Below are 17,827 nucleotides of genomic sequence, written 5' to 3' on the forward strand. Positions count from 1 at the left end.
GAATATGAATTTTCAAAAAAGCCCATAATGATAATTTAGATTTCAGAGATGTCTGTAATAATAACTTCTTTCTCATCTTTAATATTATTAATCTGGGTTATCTCTTTCTTTTGGTTAATTTAGCTGAGGGTTTATCAATCTTGATTAACATTTTGGAGAGTCAGTTCTTTGTTTTCTTAATTCTTTGTATTTTTTATTTTCTATTTCATTATTTTGGGCTCTGATCTTAATTATTTACTTCCTTCTGTTTTTGAATCAGTTTTTTTTTTTTTTTTTTTTTTTTTAGGGCCTTGAAATGCATTATTAGGTTGTCAATTTGAAACTTTCTGAATTTATTTTTATGTAGAAACTCAGTACTATAAACTTTTCATCTAGAACCACTTTCATTGTGTCCCACAGACTTTACTGAACTTCTTTGACTGTAGGAGACATTTTAAAGTTTCTGACCTCATTGCTTGTTGTTTTCTTTTTTTAATTCACTTCACTAGTCTGTATCCTTTAATTGGAGAGCTAAGAACATTTACATTCAGTATTGTTATAGAGAGTTTTTTTTATTTCCTGCATTTTGATTCATTGCTAAGTTCAATTCAGTCCTAATTGTCATTTGCCTAAACACTCTTGTAATGAGATTCATTCTTTCAGGAGCTCAGGTGTTTAAGTTTTATGTGTGTATTATTTCTTTAAATATTTTCTGTAATGCTGGTTTGATAGTAATGAATTCTTTTAGTTAATGCTTATCTTGGAAAGTTTTTGCTTTTGCTTTGATTCTGAAGGACAGTTTTGCTGGATATAGCAGTGTTCATTGGTAGTTATTTTCCCTTTTTTTTTTTTTTTTCTTTTTAGGGAATAAACAAAATAAGAGTATTTTTCTCTCACACTTAAGACAAATGCAAAGGTTGAAAGTCTAAGTCTGATAAGGCAGCTTTATACTTCAGTCATCAGGGAATCAAATTCCCTTTAAATTTTAAATTTAATTTAAATTTAAATTTTGAATTTAAATCCATTTAAATTTTCTGACCTACCACTCTAATATGTAGTTTTCATTCAATATAGTTGTTAAGTTCTAGCCATCATATCCTTATTTCAGGCAGACATCCAATCAAGTGACACTTTGATTTTAGACTTCTGAGACTCTAGAATTCGCATATTGGTGTTATTTTTAGTGGAGAATTCAGAGTACAAACTCAAGCCTACCTAAGGACAAATCCTTGTTCCTTCCTCTGCATCACTGCACACAAAACAAATTCAAGTAGTTGGAAGTTGAAAGCTCAAGATTGGATAGCCCTATGTATTCAGCATCTGGTGATAACTTTCCATTTGCACTACAATATGGTGGATGCAAGTACATGCAAGAAGTAGGGAATGGTTACATAAAATAAGCAAGACACCAGAAAGGGGCTAGGGCTGCACTTTCTATGACAAATTTCTTGGTAGTTATTTTCTCTCAGAATTTAGAATACCTCATTAAAGCCCTCCTGGATTTCAGAGTTTTGCTAAGAAATCAGAAGTTTATCCTAATGTTTTAACTCTAAATTTGACCTCATGTTTTTCTCTTGAGGTCATAAAAGTCTATCTTTGCTCTTTATGTTATACATTTTAATTATAGTATGTCATGGAAGAGTTTTTTCTGGTCTTGCCTATTTGGGGTTCTCTATGATTGCTGTATGTGGATTTTAATTTCAATCCTAAGATTTAAAAATGTTTCTGTGGGTTGGGGAGATAGCTCAGTTGGTAGAGTACTTGCCTTGCAAGCATAAGGTCCTGGGTTCAATCCCCAGCACCACAAAAAAAGAAGTTTCTGCTATTATTTTTATTAAAAGACCATAAATACCATTAGCTTATATCTCCATTTCCTCTTTGATTGCAATGCTTCCTAAATTTGGTCTCTTAATGTTTTCCCAGAGTTCTTATACACTTGGGTCATGATTTCTTTTCTTTTCTTCTTTTCTTTTTTTTTTTTTTTTTTTTTTTTTAGTGAGTAAGTTAAGTTTTTTTAGTATACCCTGGGCCAAGGGTATAAACTTCAACACATTCCATCAACATAATCAAAGGGTTAATTTCAATGCCCAGTATTTTTTTCAAAGGAGAACTTAACCTCAAATAACAGTGGCAAATTAGGGCAAACTATACATCAAGGTATGCTACAAATGCTGTTGCTAATGGTCTCTACAATTCTATTAACCAAGGAGAAATGTGGATAAGAATTAGTTTCAAACAGACTGAAAAAAAAAATAACCATTAGTGGTAATATACCAAATTCAATTGAAAGATGAGATAAAAAAAAAAATAAAAGAAAATTTTAAAAGTAAAATAAAAATAGTTGGGGAGGGAAGGGAGATAGACATCAAATTGGGGAGAATAAATAGATGAAAGATAGAGAGTAGAAATGGAAATAAAATGGAGGAAAAGAATCATTGAGAACGATCCAATTAATTGACAAACATACAAACCTAGAGAGAACTCTGATCAAACACATATTGTTGGAAAACATTAGCAATCAGTTAATATCAATTTGTTAATGCAATAACCATCACAGAGTGGTTTGGTTTTCTGCTTGCTGATGTTTTTTAAATAGAGAGCTTTCTGGGATTTCACTTATCTCCCAATTATGAGAAAGTTTGTGTGATACAAATATCATGTTGTTTGTTGTTCTCAGCTCTGATCCAAACTGGCCAAAGTTTTGGGGGAGTTTGAATACTGAAATTCTCCCCGTCCTTACTGAGTCTTCTCCAGTGAGGGGGCCTTGTCTTCTTCAGAGCAGAATTCACTCTCCAAAATGGCTTTGTTATTGTGTCCAGCAGTGGGAGTGCAAGTCTTTCAGGGACACTGACAGCTCAGTCACCTGCTCTGTGTGTAGACTGTTGTGGGTTGGATTGTACCCCTATTTCTGAGAACACCAGTCCATGTGCTGGAGAAAGGTGTGTAGGATTCATCACTCTATTTCCTAAACTCTTTGGGGCTTGGGGGAGGTGCAGCAGGGGTGTGTGTAAGGGTTCTCCAATTTCTGCTGGATCCTGATCTGTTCCAGTCACCCAATCCCTCTCAACCAGGCTCCTTATCCCAGAGATCAGACCATCGATCTTAAATGAAAATGTTCTTTGTTCTTCCTTTCTCTGAATATCGATCAAGTTATCTTGTGCTTCTCCCTAGTCTGTGTTACAGACACACTTCTATACACAGGAGGCCTCACAGTGTGGTCATCCACTGACCAGTGAAAAGTAGAATCTAAGTGTCTGTTTAGATTTTGGTTTTCAAAAACCAAGTGTACCAAAAATAGGGCATGAAAATAATAATAATAAATAAAAGAGAGAAAAAGAAAAATAGCAAAATCTTAACAACAAAAGGAAATTGAAGAAATCCTGATCTGCCCCTGGGAAATCCATAGAGCCTCTAAATTATCACTGTTTCCCTGCTCCAACCACCTTTCCTGGGATGTACCACAGTTCTTCCTACCAGAGAACACTAGGACTTTCTTCTGGGTAGACTTAGTTCATGGTTTCTGAGCTTATTTTCTACACAGATTGCAAATTTGTTGGTCAGCATCTGTTTTTCTTAAACTTGGTGGGACAATGTATTTTGGCATGTTAAAGGGGACTTTACCCTTCCCCACCGAGTGACAACACAGTCATTGCTTCCACCATCTGTTGCTTTTCTGCTGATTGCTAGCTCATAGAGTTGTTTACTGGCCTTTTTCCATCATCTTCCCATTTCAGTTTGCCCTTGCAGAGCTGCTGTTTTAATTTACTCTTGGGAAGCTGCTACAGTGTTGTAGAATTCTATGTATGGTCCACCATTTTTCCCTCCTCAGTCCAGTCTTATAACATTGCCATAATAGAGTCTCCTGAACATAATTTCCTCAGTTTCCTTTTCTACCTAAAAATCTTTATCATCAGAATTTATTTTCTGCATTACATAGAAGCAGGAGCGTTGGCTTGACAGTCACACAGATCTAGTCAGCCCTATTTCTCACTAGCTAAGCAAACTTGTACGAATTATATCATCTCTTCCATCCTTAGGATGGTATAAGAAATGGTGACATCTATCTTTATAAAGATACATTTTATATATGCCTATTAGATTGGCTTTAGTTGCCATATCATAGATGCCCAATAATTGGTCATTGTATTTTTATCTCTGAGGAAAAATTGTTTCCTTAGCAAAGCTAAATTCTCTCACCTTCTCTCCTGCCATTGAATATCTTCCATTCTTGCTTAATCGTTTAATCATTAAAATGGGGCTCCTCCGGGGTTCACAAATATGTCCAGATATACTGTTATTTTTGTGGTCAGTACCATGACTTTTGACAAATGTATACTGACATGTAAATTGCCACAATAAAAATGAATAACAATTTAACCACTGCTCAAAGTTTGTCTGCATTTATACTGGGCTCCCAATAATCTCTTATTTGTTTTCTATCTCTATAGTTTTGCCTTTGCAAATAATACATATAAATGGAATTACACAGTATATAACCTTTTGATCCTAAATTCTTTCATTTAGTATAGGCATTTGAGAATCATGTTGTTTAATGTTATCAATCATTTGCTCTTTTAGTGTTCTACTAATTGGAGTTACCATAGTATATGTAACTAATCTCCAACTGAATTATTTCCAGTCTTTGGTAACTTCAAATAAACAAGAGCTGAGTTTTTATTTGCTGCCTCTGTTTTTCAAATTACTTGTTAATATTATTTTTAACTACTTGAGATTCAGAAGCAGTTGCCTCTTCCATCCTACAAATTCATGAATTCATAGATGCTCTCCATTATAACCTCTTTCATTTCTGCTTATAATGTGGCAACTTCTATCTAGACTAACCTACTTGTGATATTTGGTCCGAGCTAGGCTATGACAAAGAATGTTACTGCAATCTGTTTTACAATCATTTCCCCCCAGGACAAAAAGTTAATTAGGGGACATGATTGGGGACAATTTTACAAAAGTTTTTTCAACTGCCCAGCATGGAGAAACAATCAATCTACAATAATTATCTTTCCACATCCTTTCCACCCTCTCTCCTAAAGTAAGATTTTTTTAGTTAAAATATCTCCAAAATACCAGATACCAAATTTTGTATTAATCAGGTTATGCTGTGGTGCTGAAATCTAGTGGCTTAACCACAAGGAAAATCTACAGGAGGGTAGGGAAAGTTCTGTTCTTTGTGCCACTCAGAAAGCCATTCTGACACAGGCTTTAACTCAATATCCATTTCTGTTATCACTGTAACAGCAGAAAAGAAGATTTATTGCCCAATTACCTAGAACAAATATATTTTATTTCTACCTGAAAGTAACACCTGTCACTCATGTTTGCATCTCATTGACCAAAGCAAGTCACAGACAATTCACACACTGAATTCAAAGATGGTAATGAAATATAACTCTACCATGAGCCTCAAAACTGGGAGCTAAAAGTATATGATGGATTGCATTAATGATTACCTCAGGGTCTGATTTTTCCCAAGCACTTGGTCAAATTTTCTAAAGTCATTCATTAAATACTGCACCCTTTGCTCAGCAATTTTAAATGTCACCTTTATTATCTCCTAAATTTGCTTCACATGTACTAAGTCTGTTACTAGACTGTATTCTATTCCATTTAGTTCTCTGTTGTTTCCTGTAACTCTTAACTCAAATTTTTATTTTTTTTTATTTTTTTTACGTTTACATAGGGTAATGATGTTTATTTTATTTTTCCCCTCCCCCCCCACCCCTCCCACCCCTCTTTTCCCTTTACACAGTCCTTCTTTCCTTCATTCTTACCGCTCTCCTTAGTCTAACTCTAAACCTAACCCTAAACCTAATGCTAGCCCCTCCCACCCCCCATTATATGTCCTCATCCGCTTATCAGCGAGATCATTCATCCTTTAGTTTTTTGAGATTGGCTTATCTCACTTAGCATGATATTCTCCAATTTTGACCATTTGCCTACAAATGCCATAATTTTATCATTCTTCATTGCGGAGTAATATTCCATTGTATAAATATGCCACAGTTTCTTTATCCATTCATCAACTGAAGGGCATCTAGGTTGGTTCCACAATCTGGCTATGGTGAATTGAGCAGCTATGAACATTGATGTGGCTGTATCTCTGTAGTATGCTGATTTTAAGTCCTTTGGGTTGTAGGCCAAGGAGTGGGATAGCTGGGTCAAATGGTGTTTCCATTCCAAGCTTTCTGAGGAATCTCCACACGTCTCTCCAGAGTGGCTGCACTAATTTGCAACCCCACCAGCAATGTATGAGTGTTCCTTTTTCACCACATCCTCGCCAACACCTATTGTTGCTTGTGTTCTTGATAATCGCCATTCTAATTGGGGTGAGATGAAATCTTAGGGTAGTTTTGATTTGCATTTCCCTTATTACTAGGGATGTTGAACATTTTTTCATATATCTGTTGATTACTTGTACATCTTCTTCTGTGAAGTGTCTGTTCATGTCCTTAGCCCATTTGTTGATTGGATTATTTGTATTCTTCGTGTAGAGTTTTTTGAGTTCTTTATAGATTCTGGAAATTAGCGCTCTATCTGAGGTATGGTTGGCAAAGATATTCTCCCACTCTGTAGGCTCTCTCTTCACATTTCTGATAGTTTCCTTTGCTGAGAGAAAGCTTTTTAGTTTGAATCTATCCCAGTTGTTGATTCTTGCTTTTATTTCTTGTGCTATGGGAGTCCTGTTAAGGAAGTCTGATCCTAAGCCAACAAGTTGAAGATTTGGACCTACTTTTTCTTCTATAAGATGCAGGGTCTCTGGTCTGATTCTGAGGTCCTTGATCCATTTTGAGTTGATTTTTGTGTAGGGTGAGAGATAGGGGTTTAATTTCATTCTATTGCATATAGTTTTCCAGTTTTCCCAGCACCATTTGTTGAAGAGGCTATCTTTTCTCCATTGCATATTGTTGGAACCTTTGTCTAGTATGAGAAAATTGTATTCATTTGGGTTTGTGTCCATGTCCTCTATTCTGTACCATTGATCTACCTGTCTATTTTGGTGCCAATACCATGCCGTTTTTGTTACTATTGCTTTGTAGTAGAGTTGAAGATCTGGTATTGCAATACCCCCTGCTTCGCTCTTGCTACTGAGGATTGCTTTAGCTATTCTAGGTTTTTTATTCTTCCAGATGAATTTCATAATTGCTTGCTCTATTTCTGCAAGGTACATCATTGGGATTTTAATTGGAATTGCATTGAATCTGTATAGCACTTTAGGTAGTATAGCCATTTTGACGATATTAATTCTGCCTATCCAGGAACATGGGAGATCTTTCCATCTTCTAAGGTTTTCTTGAATTTCTTTCTTTAGTGTTCTGTAGTTCTCATTGTAGAGGTCTTTCACCTCTTTTGTGACATTGATTCCCAAGTATTTTATTTTTTTTGATGCTATTGTGAATGGGGTAGTTTTCCTAATTTCTCTTTCTGAAGATTCATCACTTATGTATAAAAATGCATTGGATTTATGAGCATTGATCTTGTAACCTGCTACTTTACTGAATTCACTTATGAGTTCTAAAAGTTTTCTGGTGGAATTTCCAGGTTCCTCTAAATATATAATCATGTCATCAGCGAACAGGGATAGTTTGAGTTCTTCTTTTCCTATTCGTATCCCTTTAATTTCTTTGGCTTGTCTGATTGCTCTGGCTAGAGTCTCAAGGACGATGTTGAATAGAAGCGGTGAAAGAGGGCATCTCTGCCTTGTTCCAGTTATTAGGGGGAACGCTTTCAGTTTTTCACCATTTAGAATGATATTAGCCATGGGCTTAGCGTAGATTGCCTTTATAATGTTTAGGAATGTTCCCACTACCCCAATTTTTTCTAGTGTTTTGAGCATGAAGGGATGCTGTATTTTATCAAATGCTTTTTCTGCATCTATTGAAATAATCATGTGATTCTTAACTTTAAGTCTGTTAATATGGTGAATGACATTTATTGATTTCCGAATGTTGAACCAACCTTGCATCCCTGGGATAAAACCCACTTGATCGTGGTGCACTATCTTTTTAATATGTATTTGTATGCGATTTGCTAAAATTTTGTTGAGAATTTTTGCATCGATGTTCATTAAGGATATTGGTCTGAAATTTTCTTTCCTCGATGTGTCTCTGTCTGGTTTAGGTATCAGGGTGATATTGGCTTCATAGAACAAGTTTGGGAGGGTTCCCTCCTCTTCTATTTCATGGAATAGTTTGAGGAGTATTGGAATGAGCTCTTCTTTAAAGGTTTTGTAGAACTCGGCTGAGAACCCATCTGGTCCTGGACTTTTCTTTGTTGGTAGGCTTTTGATGACCTCTTCTATTTCATTGCTTGAAATTGGTTTATTTAAGTTGTGTATGTCCTCCTCGTTCAGTTTAGGTAGTTCATATGTCTCTAGAAATTTGTTGATGTCTTCGAGGTTTTCTGTTTTGTTGGAGTATAGATTTTCGAAATAGCTTCTAATTATGTTTTGTATTTCACTCGTGTCTGTTGTGATGTTTCCTTTTTCATTCCGAATTTTAGTAATTTGAGTTTTCTCCCTCTTTCTCTTTGTTAGTGTGGCTAAGGGTTTATCAATTTTATTTATTTTTTCAAAGAACCAACTATTTATTTTGTTAATTTTTCCAATTGTTTCTTTTGTTTCGATTTCGTTGATTTCGGCTCTGATTTTAACTATTTCCTGTCTTCTACTACTTTTGGTATTGGTCTGCTCTTCTTTTTCTAGCGCTTTGAACTGTAGTGTTAGGTCGTTTATTTGTTGATTTCTACTTCTTTTTTTGAATGCGCCCCATGAAATAAATCTTCCTCTAAGTACTGCTTTCATAGTGTCCCAGAGATTTTGATATGATGTGTCTTGTTCTCGTTCACTTCTAAGAATTTTTTATTTCCCTCCTGATGTCTTCTGTTATCCATTCATCATATAATAGTGTATTATTTAGTCTCCAGGTATTAGAGAAGTTTCTGTTTTTTATTCTGTCATTTATTTCTAATTTCAATCCATTATGATCTGATAGAGTACAAGGTAGTATCTCTATCTTCTTGTATTTGCTAACAGTAGCTTTGTGGCATAAAATATGGTCTATTTTAGAGAAGGATCCATGTGCTGCTGAGAAGAAAGTGTATTCGTTCTTTGTTGGATGGTATATTCTATATATGTCCGTTAAGTCTAAATTGCTGATTGTGTTGTTGAGATCTATAGTTTCTTTATTCAATTTTTGTTTGGACGATCTATCCAGTGGTGAGAGAGGTGTGTTAAAATCGCCTAGTATGATTGTGTTGTGGTCTATTTAATTTCTGGAATTGAGAAGGATTTGTTTGATGTACGTGGATGAGGCAATGTTCTGGGCATAGATATTTATGATTGTTATGTCTTGCTGATTTATGCTTCCCTTAAGCAGCATGTAATGTCCTTCTTTATCCTTCTGACTAGTTTTGGTTTGAAGTCCACATTATCTGAGATGAGGATGGATACTCCAGCTTTTTTGCTGTGTCCGTGTGCATGGTATGTTTTTCCCCATCCTTTCACCTTTAGTCTATGGGTGTCTCTTTCTATGAGATGAGTCTCTTGCAGGCAGCATATTGTTGGATTTTTCTTTTTAATCCAATCTGCCAGTCTGTGTCTTTTGATTGATGAATTCAGGCCATTAACATTCAGGGTTATTATTGTGATATGATTTGTATTCCCAGTCAATTGACTCATATTTGTTTTTGACATGATTTGGTTTCTCCTTTATTCGGCTATTCCTTTTGGCTAGCGCCTCCTGTTGCTGATTTGCATCATTGTTTTTCATCTCTTCCTCATGGAATATTTTGCTGAGAATGTTCTGTAATGCTGGCTTTCTTTTTGTAAATTCCTTTAGCTTTTGTTTATCATGGAAGGATCTTATTTCATTGTCAAATTTGAAGGTAAGTTTTGCTGGGTATAAGATTCTTGGTTGGCATCCGTTTTCATTCAGGGCTTGGTATATGTTGTTCCAGGCCCTTCTAGCTTTTACGGTCTGGATTGAAAAATCTGCTGATATTCTTATTGGTTTCCCTCTGAATGTAATTTGATTGTTTTCTCTCGCGGCCTTTAAAATTCTGTCTTTATTTTGTATGTTAGGTATTTTCATAATAATGTGCCTTGGTGTGGGTCTGTTGTAATTTTGTATGTTTGGAGTTCTATAAGCCTCTTGTACTTGGTTTTCCATTTCATTCTTCAGATTTGGGAAATTTTCTGTTATTATTTCATTGAATAGATTGTTCATTCCTTTGGTTTGTTTCTCTAAGCCTTCCTCAATCCCAATAATTCTTAAATTTGGCCTTTTCATGATATCCCATAATTCTTGTAGATTCTGTTCATGATTTCTTACCATCTTTTCTGTTTGGCCAACTTTGCTTTCAAGATTAAATAATTTGTCTTCAATGTCTGAGGTTCTGTCTTCCAGGTGTTCTATCCTATTGGTTATGCTTTCTATGGAGTTTTTAACTTGGTTTATTGTTTCCTTCATTTCAAGGATTTCAGTTTGGTTTTTTTTCAGTATCTCTAACTCTTTATTGAAATGATCTCTTGTTTCCCGTATTTGGTCTTTTAACTGTTGATTGGTGCGATCATTTAATGCCTGCATTTGCTCTTTCATCTCCTCCTTCAATGCCTGCATTTGCTCTTTCATCTCCTCATTAGCTTCCCTGATCGTTTTAATTAGGTACATTCTGAACTCCCTTTCTGACATTTCTTCTGCTGTGCTGTCATTGGGTTTTATTGATGTAGTATCTAGGTTTGTTTGGGACATTTTCTTCCCTTGTTTTCTCATATTGGTCAGTTGTCAGTGGGACCCTGAGATATTGCAGTTTTCCACTATTGGCTTATAGTGTCCCAGTAGATTTCCAGTGTATCACCTCCCAGCCTTTAGTAGCCTGATGTCTTGGAGGAATCTGATAAAGCAGCTCATTCGAAGAAAACTGCCCCTAGCCCCCTACTGGTTCCACGATTTGGAACTGGCTCTGTGCGGAAATGCTCTCACTGTGGGCCTGCACCGTGCAGCTGGCCGTGTGGGAAGAGCCCACTGCCGGAATGTGGAAGGCTACCTTGGGAAGACTCTAGCTGCCCTGCCCGGCTCCGCTAAGCCACCTCTATCTGGGCCTGCCACCGGGGCTGAGCTTTACCCAGTGGGAAGACTCACCCGTGGCTCTATTTCAGTCCCAGTCTCTCAATGCCTCCCCCTCTTAGCTCCTGGGTTCTGGAGCGACCGGGGGTGCAGTCTCCCTCTAGGCCGCCATCTTGGATCGCCCCGTGAAGAGAGCCCGCAGCCGGAGTGGGCAGAGCCGCCTGAAGAGGTCTCCAGCTGCCCTGCCCTGATCCCTGAGGCTGCTTGCAGATCGAGGCTCTCCGCTGGTTCTTTGCCGGAGTACACTGTGCTGCAGCGGCTCCGGGACTCGGAGCGTGCTCTGGTCAGAAAGGCTCTCACTAGCGGGCCAGTTCCGTTCCGAGAACCTGGAGAAGCTGGCTGTGTGGGCGGGGCCCACTGCCGGAGTGCGCAGGGCTGCCTGTGGATGACTCTAGCTGCCCTGCCCGGCTCCGATAAGCCACCTCTATCTGGGCCTGCCACCCGGGCTGAGCTTTATCCAGTGGGCAGACTCACCCGTGGCTCTATTTCAGTCCGAGTCTCTCAATGCCTCCCCCTCTTAACTCCTGGGTTCTGGAGCGACCAGGGGTGCAGTCTCCCTCTAGGCCGCCATCTTGGATCGCCCCCCCAATACTCTTTTTAAATGAGAGGGGGCATGAAGGGTCTGGCCATACCAGCTCCAGCCTCTAACCTAACTCAAATTTTTAATTACCACAGTTATATAAATCTTTTTGATAGTGACAAAGGCAAGTCCTTCTTTATGATTCTTTCATTTGAAAATTTTTATAAGGTAATTCACTAATTTATTCTAAGTTTGATTGTATTTACCCTAAACACATAAGTAGTGTCTGAATAAAAATAAATGAACAATAATGAAATACATATAAAGCATGAAAGTCTCTCTTCAGTACCCTTTTCCATTCCTATTTGCCTGTTAAGATGTAATCTTTGATTTATAATGTGCCAGCTCTTTTTTTTTTATTGTAAACAAATGGGATACATGTTGTTTCTCTGTTTGTACATGGAGTAAGGCATACCACTTGTGTAATCATAAATTTACATAGGGTAATGTTGTTTGATTCATTCTGTTATTTTTTCCCTTCTCCCCCACCCCTCCCACCCTTCCCACCCCTCTGTACAGTCCTTCCTTCCTCCATTCTTGCCCCCCTCCCTAACCCTAACCCTAATCCCTCTCACCTCCCATAATGTGTCATCATCCGCTTATCAGCGAGATCATTCGTCCTTTGGTTTTTTTGAGATTGGCTTATCTCACTTAGCATGATATTCTCCAATTTCATCCATTTGCCCCCAAATGCCATAATTTTATCATTCTTTATGACTGAGTAATATTCCATTGTATATATATACCACAGTTTGCCAGCTCTTTTTTATGTAAGTACACGCATATTTTTGAATATCAGCCCACAATATCTGAGGATTTCACATCTGTGGATTCAGTGAATTTTCAGTGAAAATACTTTTTAAAAATTCATCTGTACTGAAACGTACAAAATTTTCTATAATTTGTATGTAAACAGTATAGTTTAGTTATTTACAGAGCATTATGTGGTATCAGGTATTATAAGTAATGTTGAGATGATTCAAAACACGGGAGAATATACAGAGGTTATATGGAAATGCAATACTATGCCAATTTTATATAAGGGATTTGAGTATGCACAGATTTTGATATCCTTGGAGGTTGGCCTTGGAACCAATCCCCTACGGATATTGAGAGACAACTGTATTTGCAAAATATGGTGTGTTTTAGTCTGTTCAGACTTCAATAACAAAATACCATATACTAAATGGCTTATAATTAACAGAAAATATGTCTCATAGTTATGGGAAACTGAGAACTTCAAAATCAAGGCACCAGCAGGTTTGGTTTCTGATTAGAGCCCTCTTCCTGGCTCCTGCCTTCTCACTTGCCTGGTGTGCGAGCAGTGAGGGAGTCTCTCTGGGGTCTCTTTAACAAAGATGTTGATTTATGAGGTTCCACCCTCACAACTTACCTCCTAAAGGTCCCACCCCTGATTCTTGGAGATTAGAGCTTCAATTAATGAATTTGGGTGTTAAAAATGTTCACACCATAGTGATTTATTTGCTGGATTAATATAATTTAACATATACAAGATCATACCATACATTCTGTTCTGCTACTTTTAAATTTCTAGTTTAATTTGTTTGTAGACAGTATGACATCAGAACTTTGAAATTTGTTGACATTTGTTTCATGATTCATCCTATGGTATATCTTAGTGCATGTCTCATATACTCTTAAAAGGAATTTTACATTTGTTGGATATGGAGTTTTGTAAATGTAAATTACATCAAGGTGATTGATAGTGTTGTTTAAATTGTCTATGATGATTTGTATTGATATTTTGACTACTTGTTTTATCAACTACCAAGATAAATATTTATATCTCCAACTTTGTGGAGTTAGATCTAATTCTCCTTAAAATTCTGTACATTTTGCTGCATGTATTTAAAAGTATTGTTATTAAGTATATTCACTCTAGGATTTCAATGTCTTCTTGATGAATTGACCCGTTTGCAATTATGAAATGACCCTCTTTATGTCTGATGATGCTCCTGGTTTTAAAGTCAGTTTTGTCTGACATTGACAGATCATACCAGGTTTCATTTGCTTAGTGTTTGCCTGGTGCATCCTTTTATGTTCAATTGGTCTTTGTCATTATATTTACAGTGGATCTCTTGCAGAAGGCAAATAGTTGAGGTTTGCCTTTTGCACAGTCTGATAAACTCTGAATTTTAATTATTGAAATAAACTAAAATTTCAACTACCATAATGCTTTTGCTGTCTGTTTGCTTTTAGTTTCTTTATCTTCCTCTTCTATCTTCCTTTGGGTTAATAAAATGTTTAACATCCCATACTATCTCCTCCACTGCCTGTTTAGTTAATTCAGTTTTGGGGGGATTTTTAACAGGTTTCCTCTATGGGTTATAATATGCACCCTGAATTTTTCAGAGTCTTCTTGAACTAGCATGCCACTTGTTGAATAATGCAAAATACTATGAATCAAGCACAGTGGCACACACCTGTAGTCCCAGCTGCTCAATAGGCTGAGGCAGTAGTATCACTTGATCCCAGGAGTTCAGATCAGCCTGAGCAACCAGCAACATTCTGTCTTAAAATAATAATAATTTTAAAAATGAGTAAAATTCAATTTTCACTGCTATGCTTACTGGACCATCATATGTGGACTATATTCTACATAGTATAGACTTTACAATATATTCTTTTTACTTTTGTATGTACATTTCCCGTATTCTCCCATCCTTACTGCATATCTGAATTATCATGCGGTATTAATTTTCTCAGTCTGAAGACATTCCTTTAGAATTTCTTTACAAAGACATATTCTGCTGGCAATGAATTCTCTCAGCTTTCATTTTTCTGAAGGCGTATTATTTTCCTTTCATTTTCAAACAATGTTTTTGCTGGATCTAGAATTCCAGGTGAGACTTCCAGTGATATCCATGAGGGAATAAGATGGTCTAGAATTACCGCTTGCTGTCAAAGAAAATGTAAAACCTATAGAAAACAACTATTTTCAAACAGTGGGCAGTAAGCAGCCCAGGACTCAGCCATAAGGAAAACAAAACACAAAAAGTCAAACAAGGTAAATTTTATTGCCTTGGCTTTCTGACTGGAACTGATTCCTAGATTTTGGCAAGTACAACAAATCCAACAGGAGCTCAACAATCTCACGGAGTTGAACACATACAGACTGGACACCAATGCAGCTCAAATTTTAGGAATTCAGAGAAAAAGTCACAGATTTTGCAATCTGCACAAGATTCCCTCCAGTTTCTGTATGATTTTGGTTGCTTTTAACAAACACTGTTTTTAATATTTTCTCTAAAGTTTAATAATTGCTATTATCAGAAGTGTGACTCTAATACTCATCTATTAATAGGTCAGAATTACTATTTTTTTTTAGCTACAATATGCCTTAGAGACCTTTTGTATCAGTGTTACCTATCACGTCTCACTCTTTTAAGTGTCTGCATAGTGTGTCGTTACACACTTTAACCATTCCTCAGGATCAATCACTTACTGGATTTTGCTATTATAATGTTATGATAAATGGTCTTATAAATATGCCTTTTGTATTTTCTCTAAGAATTTTGTAGATTAGAGTTCCACAAGTGGAACTCCTCTATCAAGAGGTCTAAACATGCAATCTGCTTGTTTGATGCTGAGGATTGATCCCAGGGCATACCACATGCTAAGTATATATTATACTGCTAAGCTAACCTGTAGTCCTCTACGATTTTAATAGATACTCACAAGTAGTCTTTATCAAATTAAACTTTACAATGTGTACGTTCTTATTGTGTTTACTACTCAAAAATAACTTTAGAATTGTTTATTGGATTCCACTTCTAATGTTATTATAATATAACTCAAACGTTATGTTCTTGTTTTATATTATCTTCATTATATTTTGTATTTCTGAGCCCATTAGAATTTTTACAGTGGTGATACAGTTGGTGACTGGTTTTTCTGTTAAAAATTCATTTTCAGTTTCCATCATAAACAGAACACTAAGAAAATTTGAAAGAAACAAAAGAAAACATTTTAATGGAGAAAGACAATACTCATTTTCTTTCATTTTAGGACATTTCCTTCCAATCTTTTTTCATATGAATTAATTTTGGGTTTTAAACAATTCAATCATATTTTATATAAACTTTTCTACTTAATATTACCTGTGAAGTATTTCCTGTGAAGCATTTCTTGTTGTATATGCAAATTATTTTCAGTTTGATTATTTGAAATAATATTGCAGAATCCCCTTGTAATGGTTTCCAAATGTGATATCACTGTGGGCTGGGGATGTAGCTCAGTTGGTAGAGTGGTTGCCTTGAATCTACAAGGTCCTGGATTCAATCCCCAGTACCAAAAAAAAAAAAAAAAAAAAAAAAAAAAAAAAAGGCCTCTTATTCCCCCAAATGTGAAATCACATGATCAAAATTACATGTTTAATATATACTGCTAAATTGTCTTAAAAAATGCTTGTGAGGTTGGAGGTGGAACTCAATGGTAGAGTGCTTGCTGCCATAGCATTGCATACAGAAGTAGGAGGAGATGAGACAGGCATGAGGGTTGTGCCTATTGTCCCAGCTACTTGGGAGACTGAGATAGGGGGATACCATGAGTCTAGGATTTTGAAGCCAGCTTGATAAACCTAGTGAAACACCATCTCAAGAAAAAATCAATACATAAAAATGTTTAACTCCTTTATATGTACACTATTAAAAGTGTATGCATCACCACAGCTTTGACAAATTTTTTTTTCATTTCTCTGCTAATTTCATGGACAAATAGTTTCTCATTTTTTTCCAGTTTAGTTATTTTATTAAGGTGAAAGTCAGACTATTTTATAGGTTTATTAATCAGCTAATTTTCTCTTGAAAATTTTTATTGTTTTTCCATCATTTACTTTTGGTTTTCACCACAACTACTCTCATCTACTAACATTCTGATCATGGTTTTTCATTAATTAAATGGTTTGTAAAATAATTTTGACTTTCTTAGGTTTTGAAATTATTCTGGTTATCTATCAATGTAATATATTTGCCCATCTAATGTATTTGCCTCTCATTTATCTGAATTCCTCACTTTCAATTACTTTCACCTTCACTTCATTTTTACCAGACTCTCCTTCTGCCTCAGCCATCACTGCAAATGCTTCAGCTTTGAAGTCTTACATTCCTGATTCCCTTCTAACCTTAACTTCTCTCATTTTCCCAGCTGTTCTACTTCATTGCTACCTGATCTTGTCTTCACCTAATTGCCAGGTACTTAAGAATCATCAATATTCCAAACAAAATCTATCTGCTATCCCTTTTTAAAACGCTTCATCTTCAGAGCCACATAATCATCCTTTACAGTAGGCCCTTATTCCTTCCTTTGTATTCCATTGTGTGTGTACACAACCCAGTTCCGTTCACCTAGCTTCCATCTTTCTGCCTGAACTTTGCTTTATTAGCACTGCTAATGATTGACATCATTAAAAATCACAGGTTTTTAATTCAACTGGGCTTTTGGTGCTCCTCAGAAATCTATATTTCTTCAGTTTGTATCCGCTTTCTCTAATTATCAATAATTACCAGCACAAACTTTCTTTACATTAACAAGATACCATTTCCAATGTCACTTTCAGAACAAAATCTCAATCCTCACATCATAAAAGGCGTTAACCAAATCTTTCTCAACTTCCCATTGTTCTACATTCATTTTTCACTCCCTTGGTCTTTCTTCCTTTGTTCCTGACACAATTAGAAAGGGGTTGTTTTAATCAGATTTTTCATCATTGTGACCAAAAGACCTGAGAAGTACGACTTAGAGAAGAAAATGTTTATTTGGGTCTCACAATTTGGAGGTTTCAGTCCATAGATAGCCAACTCCATTGCTCTGGGCTGGAGGTGAGACAGCACATCATGGAGGAAGGGTATAGAAGAGGAAAGCAGCTCAGGTCAGACAACAGGATGCATAAAGTTCTGCTCATCAGGGACAAAATATCTACCCCAAATTCATGCTCCCAGGTGCCTACCTTCTCCAACCACAATCTACCTGATTACAGCTAATCCATATGAATGGATTAAGCCACTGACTAGGTTACAACTCTCAAAATCTGATCATTGCACCTATGACTGTTCTTGCATTGTCTCACACATGAACTTTTAGGAGACACCAAATATTCAAACTTAATAGG

Source organism: Sciurus carolinensis, chromosome 9 (assembly GCF_902686445.1).
Source record: "Sciurus carolinensis chromosome 9, mSciCar1.2, whole genome shotgun sequence".
Classification (NCBI taxonomy): domain Eukaryota; kingdom Metazoa; phylum Chordata; class Mammalia; order Rodentia; family Sciuridae; genus Sciurus; species Sciurus carolinensis.